Source organism: Canis aureus, chromosome 13 (genome assembly GCF_053574225.1).
Source record: "Canis aureus isolate CA01 chromosome 13, VMU_Caureus_v.1.0, whole genome shotgun sequence".
NCBI classification, from domain to species: domain Eukaryota; kingdom Metazoa; phylum Chordata; class Mammalia; order Carnivora; family Canidae; genus Canis; species Canis aureus.
In genome coordinates this window covers 61,379,958-61,390,665 of record NC_135623.1, presented here as the reverse complement: position 1 = coordinate 61,390,665, position 10,708 = coordinate 61,379,958, and positions in this window count along the sequence as shown.

The window sequence follows — 10,708 nt, the reverse complement described above, 5'->3', positions numbered from 1 at the left end:
AGTTTCAGGACTTCTTCATTCGTCACACTTGTCAGCATGGATGCTAGCCAGCAGGATTGCAGTAAGCAGCATGTGGCTGTTACGTGGTTCAAGCAACCACCACTCTCTGGGAAGGGGACCGCATGGCCCTTGCTGGGGAGGGCTGGCTCCTAAACAAAATACTTCAGGAGCTACAGAGTAATGCAGGGTAGAGAGAAGATGCTGACGCTGCAGGTAAGCAAGAGAGAGCATTCTAGTCAATCTCCCCTGCTGTGCTATCCTCCAGACTTCTCTGTCATTATCTGCAAGATTTGTGCTGTCTCATCTGCCTGAAATGCTCTTCCACCAACAGACTCTCTCCTTTGTCATAACTCCCACCTGTCCTGTAAATCTCAGCTCGAATGGCATTTTCTCCTAGGAGGCTCACCAGAGCCCGCTCAGACTAGAGCCACCTCGTCCCCATGGCACAGTCTTCATATTTCAGCTCTTCTTGTGACCGCTTGTGCAAAATCTCTTATTGGTCGCACCAGAAGTTCTAAAGGGTGAGGACTCTGTGTATTTTATTCAACACTTACTATCACAGTACAATACAAATTTTGCCTCTCACATGAGTGGATGCTCAATACATCTTTCTTGGGTGAATTAATGAGTAATTTTAATCCACATCTCTGAGTGATTGGGAATATAGTAAGGAGACAGAAGAGGAATGAGACATATGTAAAGGACAAGTAATGAATTTGGAGAAAATCTTGAACAGTTTGCTTTTTCACGTACGATAGGCGAAATTAAGTGCCAGAAGTATAGTGTATTATTGTATGGTATAGAGCCTGTCACATAATATATGTTCAATAAATATTGGTTGATAAATAAATGTACAATTAAATGAATGCATAGACAGTTAACATAAGCCCTCCGGGCCTCTGATAGAAAACATTTTAGGTGTGACTATAACACAGGCAACAACACTTAACTGTTAAAATGAAATGAATTACAATTTCAGGAATGGAAATAAAAGGATTATTTGGGGATTTTTTTCCTATGAGGTTTATACTTGTTCAAAATACCTTGGTTAGCACATTAGTATGTGCTCATAAATGTGATTGTGAGGGGGCAAAGAGAGGCTCTCAATGGGTTTTTTTTCTAAATGTGCAAAAATGGTAAAAATATTATTTGTATTTTTTCTACATATAAGAAGGTTCACATTTATAATAGTAACTTAAAGGGTCAAATGTAACCACAAAGACTTACTGGAGGCAGGAACAATTTTTGCTGGAAAGATAAATTCAGATTTGAATATGTTCAGATGGAAATGTTTATGGGCATTTCTAGCTGTAGCTGAGGCTTAGGGCAAGATTTGAAATCTCTTCTGTCCTATTTCATTAAGGCACAGTGGATCTAACAGTATCAGACTCATTAAATCCCTGTATTAAAAGGATAGATATATGTAAAATATTTAAAATAGTGACTGGCAACTGATATTCAATAGATATTAGCCTTTTTTTTTTTGAGATTTATGTATTTCTTTGAAAGAAAGAGAGAGCAAGCAAGCAGGGGAGGGGCAGAGGGAAAGAGAGAGGGAGAGAAACGTTAGCAGACGCCTTATGAATTCGGAGCCCAGTGCGGGGCTTGATGTCAAGACCCTAAGATCATGATCTGAGCAGAAACTAAGAGTCAGATGCTTAACTGACTGGGCCACCCAGGTGCCCTGGATATTTGCCATTATTTTAATAACGTTGGTGATATGAATATGAAGAAGTCTACTGGAGAGTGGAATATATAGGTCTAGAACTGAGAGAAGAGATCAGGGTTATCCACACACATTTGGGAAAACTCTGTACAGAGATGATTATTAAATCTATAATGAAAAATGGATTTCCCTACAGAGAGAGAATAATTGGAGAAAAATTGAGATAGAAGGGAAAAAGTCTCCCAGGAATACTTATATTCACATTGTGGATAGTAAGGTTTATCCAGTGAAGGAGCTAAGAAGAAATTGGAACAATGTGATCCTTTTTAAAAGGAAGTCATTACAAAGATTGCTAAACAAAATACATGTCTATTGAACTAGAAGATACTTGCAGCATTGGTCATAAAATATGACTTTAAAAAAAACAGCATTATGTAAAAATAATGTGCTATTAAAAGGTCCTTTGGAAAAGGGGCTGATTTATGTTGAACTTTGCCTCCATTTGCTTAGTAACTCTGCTCTTGCTCCAAACTCAGCAGACCAAAAGCTAATGTGGTGCACCCTCTTTAGATGGCAGTTTAGCAATTCTCTATTCTTACTGGAGTGTATCCAGTATCCAGGATCAGGGATCTCTAGCCTAAGTGAATTATTACAGTAGCCTTTACGATTACACATCCCATGGTCCCAAGGGGACTCTACTGAATACTTTTTTTCTCCAATTTATTATATATCCAGTCATGTTTGAGTACTCATTATATATCTAAGCTCCCAGCATTTGTCTGGCTCTTTGATGAGTCCAGTTCTTAATTATCTTTTTTTAAATTCATTAATTTTTTTTTCAGAATACATTTTTAATCACTTAGCATCATATTGCTGACACCATCACACCCTGATACGAAACCTGCTTCTACCTCTTACCAGCCACATGACTTTGAACAAATTATTTCACCTCTCTGTGTCTTTGTGCCTCAGATCCCTTATTTGTAAAATGAGGGTTATGACAATAGTATGAACCTCATTGAATGAGGCCTTGCACATAATATGTGCTTTATAAGTATAATCTATTATGATTACTTGTTTATTTGTTTTTTTAAGATTTTATTTATTTATTCATGGGAGAGAGAGAGAGAGAGAGAGAGAGAGAGAGGGGCAGAGACACAGGCAGAGGGAGGAGCAGGATCCATGCAGGAAGTCCAACATGGGACTCCATCCCAGGTCTCCAGGATCAGGCCCCGGGCTGAAGGCAGCGCTAAACCACTGAGCCACCCAGGCTGCCCTATTATGATTATTTTGAAGAAATATTAAATACTCCAGGATGAAAAAGACATATTTATTCCCCACCTTCAGGAAGCTCACATAATAATAATGGAAATAAATGTTTAAGCAAATCACAGAAAATATAGCATCACTGTTGTATTAGGGAGATGTTTACTAGGTACAGCATTTGAACACACAAAGTACTGGATCAGCTTTGCTTGGGGTGCAGGGGGTGTGGGAGATCCAGGTTAGGTGTGACAAGAAAAGACAATCTTCACATGCTACTTGAGAGATTACTAGGCTTATGCCAAATTATGTATTTTTGTAATGTCTTATTAGTAGAGAAGGGGAAATTAAATGGGAATCATTATCATGTGGATATCTGTGAATGAAAGCTGGCCAAATGGATAGGGCACATTATGAAAAACAGAGAAAAAAACAGAAAAAGTGAAAATAGCAAATTATGGATGTTTTTCAGGAATAAATGATAAATTCTATGCTTTAAAATATTTTGTTTTGCCATTGTATTTGGAAAGATAGCATGTTAATAGGCATAATGTGATAATGTGAGAATATGAATATAAGCCTGAGAACCAAATCTGAAAATGTTTTGAAATTTACACATTGCTCTGCAGTAATACTGTTTTTATACGCAGAAGTTTTATATAAACTACAAACCCAGATATTATTTTTATAACCAAATAGAGCTAAAGAAGTCACTCTTCATAAACATTAAAAATAAACGTTAAAATGTATATTTGACATTATATACTCAATCTATGGCTTTAACCACTTCTTAAAATTTTTACTTGCAAAGTATTTTCACATTGTCTGGAAGCAAGTTAATATATAATAATGGTAGGTTGTTTGTATTTTTAATCCTACTATTTTCAAAAATGGTCTTGGGACAGCCAATAAACAAAGGTGGGCATGTGTATTTCTTTACTAATTACTAGATTGAATGATTATGTTTTCCTCATAAATATTTAAGATGTCAAGAAACATAAATGTAAGTACTTACTTAAAAATGTGTAATAATATTTAAAATTGTAGTTCTATTGTCATTCAGTTTCCCTGGCCAGTTTATGCCATCTATCCCAAAGGGAGTATGAAAAGTTTCTGGATACAGATTGAATCACAAGAGTGTATCCTAATTGGGGCAGCCCTGGTGGCTCAGCGGTTTTAGCGCCACCTTCGGCCCAGGGTGTGATCCTGGAGACCTGGGATTGAGTCCCACGTTGGGCTCCCTGAATGGAGCCTGCTTCTCCCTCTGCCTGTGTCTCTGCCTCTCTCTCTGTTTCTTTCATGAATAAATAAATAAAATCTTAAAAAAAAAAAAAGAGTGTATCTTAATTCAAAAGTTACAGCATGAGTTTTTGAAATAAAAATGTCTTTTTTTGGTAGAGCACTCCTACTCTTCTAATATATAGCTGTTTGAGAACTAAAGGGATCCTATCTGGTAAAGGGAGGTGAAGGGTGGAGAATAGGGCTGGAATTGGGAACCAACCTTGGATATAATCTTGACTTATCCTTTCCCAGCCATATTCGGTTGGCCAATGACTTAACCTATATGCCTCAGTCAGTATAATCAGGGAAATGGATGTCCTGACGATAATCGTGACACTGAAAATTACTAATTTTCACTGAAAGTTACTAATATAGTAACTAATTGTCCTTTGATGTTGGAAACTGTTAGATAGTTGAGATACATGCTTTTTTCCCCATCTCCAGAAAATCATTTCCAGATATTGAAGCACAATTTTATTCCCCATGAGTTGTTCTTGTTATTATTATTGTTGTTGTTGTATTATGGTGAAAATGATGAAGATGACACATGATTTAAATGTGACTCCAGCTTCTCTCCTGTGCAGAGATGATTTGACAGCTAATTATGAAATACAAATCTTGGAGACTAAATTTTGGAAAATCAAATACCTTAAAGTAAATTTCAAATAAAAAAATATTTGAAGGTATAATTTCGTGCTTGAGTTTAGTCACTTTGATTCTTATATGTCCTACTTAAATAGTTCCTTCATTTTTTAAAATCCCTTTAAAATCTCTATAATAATTTACTGCAATCCATGTAAGATTTTTTGAGTTAAAAAATTCATAAGGTATGTCAGCAATGTTATAAAATAATTAGCAGAATAAATGCTACAGAGGATGTGGAATTTTTTTAATACACACATGAACATACACACGCACAGAAACATAAACAACATTAAATAAAAATGAACAAAGACATGTTTATCTCTTTAACACAAAAGCTGACAAGATAATGCACATAGAACAGACTTGAAAGGCTTTTAAGATACAGACTAAATATAGTTATAAATCTGAGAATGCATTTTAATCTAAAATGAACCCCAAATAAATATGACAGCTTCACACTGCTTATACATATTAACCCTCACTGAGAACGAAGGCACATATTTGTAAGAAGAATATGTAAAGACTGATATGTTGTCTATGATTTTCAGAATCATGAAAAATTTATGGTTACATATGCTTCTAACTCATGACTTAGACTTCAGTATACTTTTCCTCTTTGATCAGTTGAGATAACAAAGCCAAACCAAATCTAATTTGGGGAGGGAATGAAGGCAGTTTATAATACTACAGATTTCCATTTTCATAAGTATTTTAAGAACCTTGCAAATTATTTTTATGAGGCTATTTCCTTCTAAATCTGTAAGGACTTACACAAAGTTGTTTTTAGATATGGTTCAAATATATCAATAGCTTAAAATTGTAACAGGCAAAGGATTTTTTTTTTTAACATAAAATTCTTGAACATAAGATTCTTGGTGTTAGGGGGTGATTTTTACATAAAAACTCTCTAAATTACATTACAATGAGCCAAAAAAAGAAATGGAAAATATGCGCAAGTTAACTTATAATTGATTTTGGTTCCAATTCTTACCAAATGGACATCTTTAGCTATTAATATTGGCAATGTAATGGGTGATAATTAAATTCCATGGCTATAACATATGAATTCCTAAATGTAAATGTATTTTTCTTTGGTTTAGGAAACCCAACAAAAGGGCAAATTCCTTCAAAATGCTTTCCATCTGAAATTAAATATCCTCATTTAACTTGTGTGATTTAATGTAAATGTTTAAGTAAAATTTTACAAGTGATAGTGACTTTCATTTTAAGAATTTTCATGAATAAATTCTCAGTTGGCAGACTCATCATTATAAAATTATGAGCTTGTTTCAAAAATATTTTTTCTTTAATTTTTGTTGTAGTTTGAACATAAGATACCGTTTAGCTGCTGAGCAAAACATGTTGAGTGATATTTGAATTAAATGCTCATCTAAAGAATTAGATACTAGACTTATGTAAGCCATGCAGATGGCAACAACTTCAAATTACCAAACTGCAATTTGTTAATGGTTTTGATTTGACACTGAAAATACAGATAGAGAGACTGATCAGATACCAAATAAATTTATATAGACAAGCACAATTTACACAATCTAAATTTTGAGAGAGAGAAAAACATGAGTCCATATTTACGGAGGGTGTTGATGAATGTTATCAGGTATGTGCTCTTAAGTTAAGAACGGTTGGGACAGAAATATAGAACTCTTGAATGTCATTGTTATCCATATCCTCACAATAAATAGTATTTCTAAGTGAATGAAATCAAAGAACTGCATGCTTTAAAGAAAATATACTTAATCCTCAGAATAGAGGTTTCAAATTTAGCCCTTACCTTCCGTTTATTTTTAGTCAAGATACATTCAATAAATGTTTTTTCTTAGATAGAATGAATGAGTAACTGAATGATGGAAAGTTAGAAGACAGAACTACTTTTCTAATGTTTTGAGACGAGGAAACAAGTTTGGAACTAAATGCCAAAAACTTTTTCTGCATCAAGTGGCACTCCAGTGCACAAACTCATTCCTTCAAACCATTTTTTTTTTTCAAACCATTTTTTAAAGAAGACACAATGTTACATTATGTTTTAAATAATCCTATGAAGTTTCCTTGCATCATTGCCATGAGATAGTCCTAGTATCCATATACTCCAGTTGAGAAGACAGAGACAAAGGGAGGCGTGAAACAAGGAGAGATAAAGCTAGAATCCTGGTTTTTGACTCCCTCCCAAGTGCTTAATCCTCTCCCCCACACTCCAATTTACAATAAAATGAAATTGGCACATTAACCTGAAAGGAAAAAAAAAAAGAAAGAAAAATGACCAAATTCGTTCAGGGAATTCAGGCATATCCAATGAAGTAACAGTGAGTCTATGCTTATCCGAAAAGGAATTCGGTTGTGATAATAGCACAGCTGACTTATACCTACTGGGGAAAAAAGGCAATTAAAGAATAGTCGGGAAGCGCTTGAGATGGAATTCAACTAGAGAATTGGTTTGTGCTCATTGTAAAGTGACTTTAAAAAGAGATTCTGATGAGCAAACATATTAAAAATAGTGTTCTCACTCTTCCTTCTCCATTGAAGAACCTCCCACTTGCTACAGAAATTCTATAAATTGTGCGGCTCTTTAAGTACATGGAGGAGTATCACACATTTGCGATTATTGGGTCAGAATATGTGAGTCACGCAGAACTAGAGCTTCGCAGAAAAATTTTTATTTCATTGGAGAAATTCTTAGTCATTTGTTACAGTTATTGAGAAGACTCTGAAACTGTCAGACGTGTCTTTGACAGAGAGAACGGTAGTCCAAGTGCCCTCCAAGCAAGAACTCTCGTGAAAGACAGGCCAGAAATAGATGGGATAACACGGAGAAAAAGCAAAAAGGCAAGATGAATGAAACTAAAAAATGAGGGACCATATATGAAAAATGGCAGTTGTACTTAAGGGCAGAAAGAGAATGGAAAATGGTAAAGCAAGAAGGAAATTGATAGAGACAGGATGTATAGTGAGTACACAAATTCTTATGATCGAGATTCACTCCAGGCACTTCCTTGCTTACACTGGGTAGTAACTTGTCATTTGTGTTAGTCTCCATGCCTGAATACCATATTTATAAATATGTTTGAACCTTCATGTACTTAGAGTGCCATATGCTGTCTATGAGCTGCTGTTATTTTAAAACATAGAAATAGAGAAAATATAATTTATTGATAGAACCTAATCGAATTTCCAGCATCACAGTCTAACCAAAGCAATACATTAAGAGAATGAACCCCTCCTTTTAATGGAATTTGATACAGCTTTCACAAACCATTTAATACATCTCTTGATTTTTATTCAAAATGTCATGATGATTCATTTATACTTACCCCGTCTTTCATGTTGGTGATGAAAACTAAACCAATTTTAAGTATTAGAACCCCTTGCACAAAATTATTCTATTTTTAAACGTATATTTACCTCATTCTTCTATTTCCTTTAATAAGCCTACTTTGAGTTCATATAAAATTTGTGAGACTTCACTAATAAACTCTCCAAAGTTCATAGTATATTACTAATAAACCACATTGTCAACTAAAATTGCTAAGACAGAGAATTTATACAACTAATTTAAGACACCTACTTACTTCATCCAAATTAGAGGTAACTGGAATATTTGCCTAAATTACACTTCATTTTACATGGCAGATTAGAGGGCTCTCAAAGTGAAAGAGATAATAAATTCTATCCAGCTTAAAAACAAATTAACCCACAGATACATTTCAAGATAGAAGTGGTTCTTGAGTTATTTAAATTTACTAGATTCATAATTCTGAGATGTAATGAGATAGGGAATAGAAAGAAAGGGAGAAAACACATTGAATTCTATTCTAATTAGTTTTAGTAAGGGTTCTTTTTAAATGGTATGGTCAAGGTGTTGTATTGCAATCATCGTGTAGGGTTATTCTACTGTTAATGTTTGTCTGCATTTGCTTAATTTATTACCATGACCACTAAAATATTTAGAGTATTTGCAGAGTGGAAAGTCAAGATTACTGTATTTTTAAGCAGATGCATTTGCATACTCACTCATTAAACGTTAAATATATTAAACCCCACAAAACTTTTAAAAGAAATTTTAATGTGCCTTTTTGAAGAACTAAAAGATCTTAATAATTTTAGAATTTACCTGCAAAGACTGTTTACATATTAAAATGATCACCTTTATAAAAAGTCTTAATCAGAACTTCAAGGGTTTTAGTTTCTCTTTAGATCTCTTGGCAAAACAGTAAATGAGCACACTTTTGAACATGTAAGCCTGGAAATTGTGTTCCCTTATGGACTTTTAAAAGCAAGTCACCATTCTGGCTCTTTAATAGGTCTATAAAAGCAACTGACCTCCCAACACACAGTGCAATGGCTACTGATAGCAATGTAGGACATTTCTATCTACCAAAAAATAAGAAATGTGATAAATTCAGTCTTATTTCTTCATATGCCCAAAGCACTTAATGATTGTAGATTTGGAATATCAAAAATGTTACTCTGGCTAAATATTATTTTAGCTAAAAAAACTGTTATTTCTACTCTACTACGTTTATACTTAGTTGACATAGAAACTGAGCAAAGATGTCCTTGTTTGATAGAAATAGGTTTGGGAATACACTTAAATATACTTTTTGATTTCTCATTATTATTAGTTTGAAGAACTATTCAGTAAAAAAAAAATAAAGATCTTTGCCTTTTGTAAGAACATGTTTTATGTATGATTGAAGTTTTTACAACACTCCGAAAAAGCCATCCGATGTTAGATTTAAAAATAAAATCAAAAGCATTTTCCGACATAGTACACATGAAAAATTGGAAATTCCAATATCTTCAATAGAAGTTGTAGAAAGTGTATGTCTCCTTGGAGTTTGACACCCACTTAACACAGCAGAAAATAAGGTACTATACTGTAAACAAAAAAGTACAGTAAAGGACAGTTGTAAATTTACATAAGAATAGTTCATAAACATTTTGGTCTTTCCATAACAGTTTTTATATAAAATGAATAAAAAAACCTTTAAACAGCTGTCATCACTCTTGTTTGACCACTTTTCACTTATATGCACACAGACATATTTATATAGCAATATATTGATGCACCGTTACATGGATATTAGACTATGATTACTGCTTTGTAACTGAGATGTGCATTATCCAATCAACATTATCCATAGTTGAAATACTCTTACATTAATGTATTCTTGTCATGTTGTATCTATAAAAACATGAAAATATAACTTTACATTATTTCAATTATTTACATTAGTTCAAGCTTGACAGAGAAAAATTGATAAGCTACAATTTTTAGAAGAGTAGGCCCAGAGGTACAATAAATAGCATTGATTGTATAGAGTCATCTTTTTCATTTTTAAAAACTCATTTTAAGTACAATATGGAAACAATTAGTCTGCAATTTGGTCATTCTAGCATTTATTATTAAAACTTAAAGTGCACCTCCAACATTCCTGATGAGGAGAAATGCACTAAAATTATATTGTATTATCTTGGAATTTGTGATCAGGGACAGTTAAATTTGGTAAAGAACATCATGATACCACATGCCACCATGTTCCATGGAAGGGGCTGTTGTCTAATCCTACATTCTCTCTCCCTTCTGTGAAACATAATCAATAAAATTGTCTTCATGGCCCTTAGTAAGATACCAAGCACTACATGAAGGCTTACTTGCGGAAGTAACGAGAATAAAAATATATATATATATAAAGATAACTACTGGGTGTTAACAACTGTTTAAAACCCTAAATTAATTTTATTTTAGAGGGCTTTATGAAAAATAAATGGCCTTTTATGAAGGGAAAGAGAGCTCTTTAAATTTTTTAACTAGAGAAATATAAGCTCTTTAGTCAA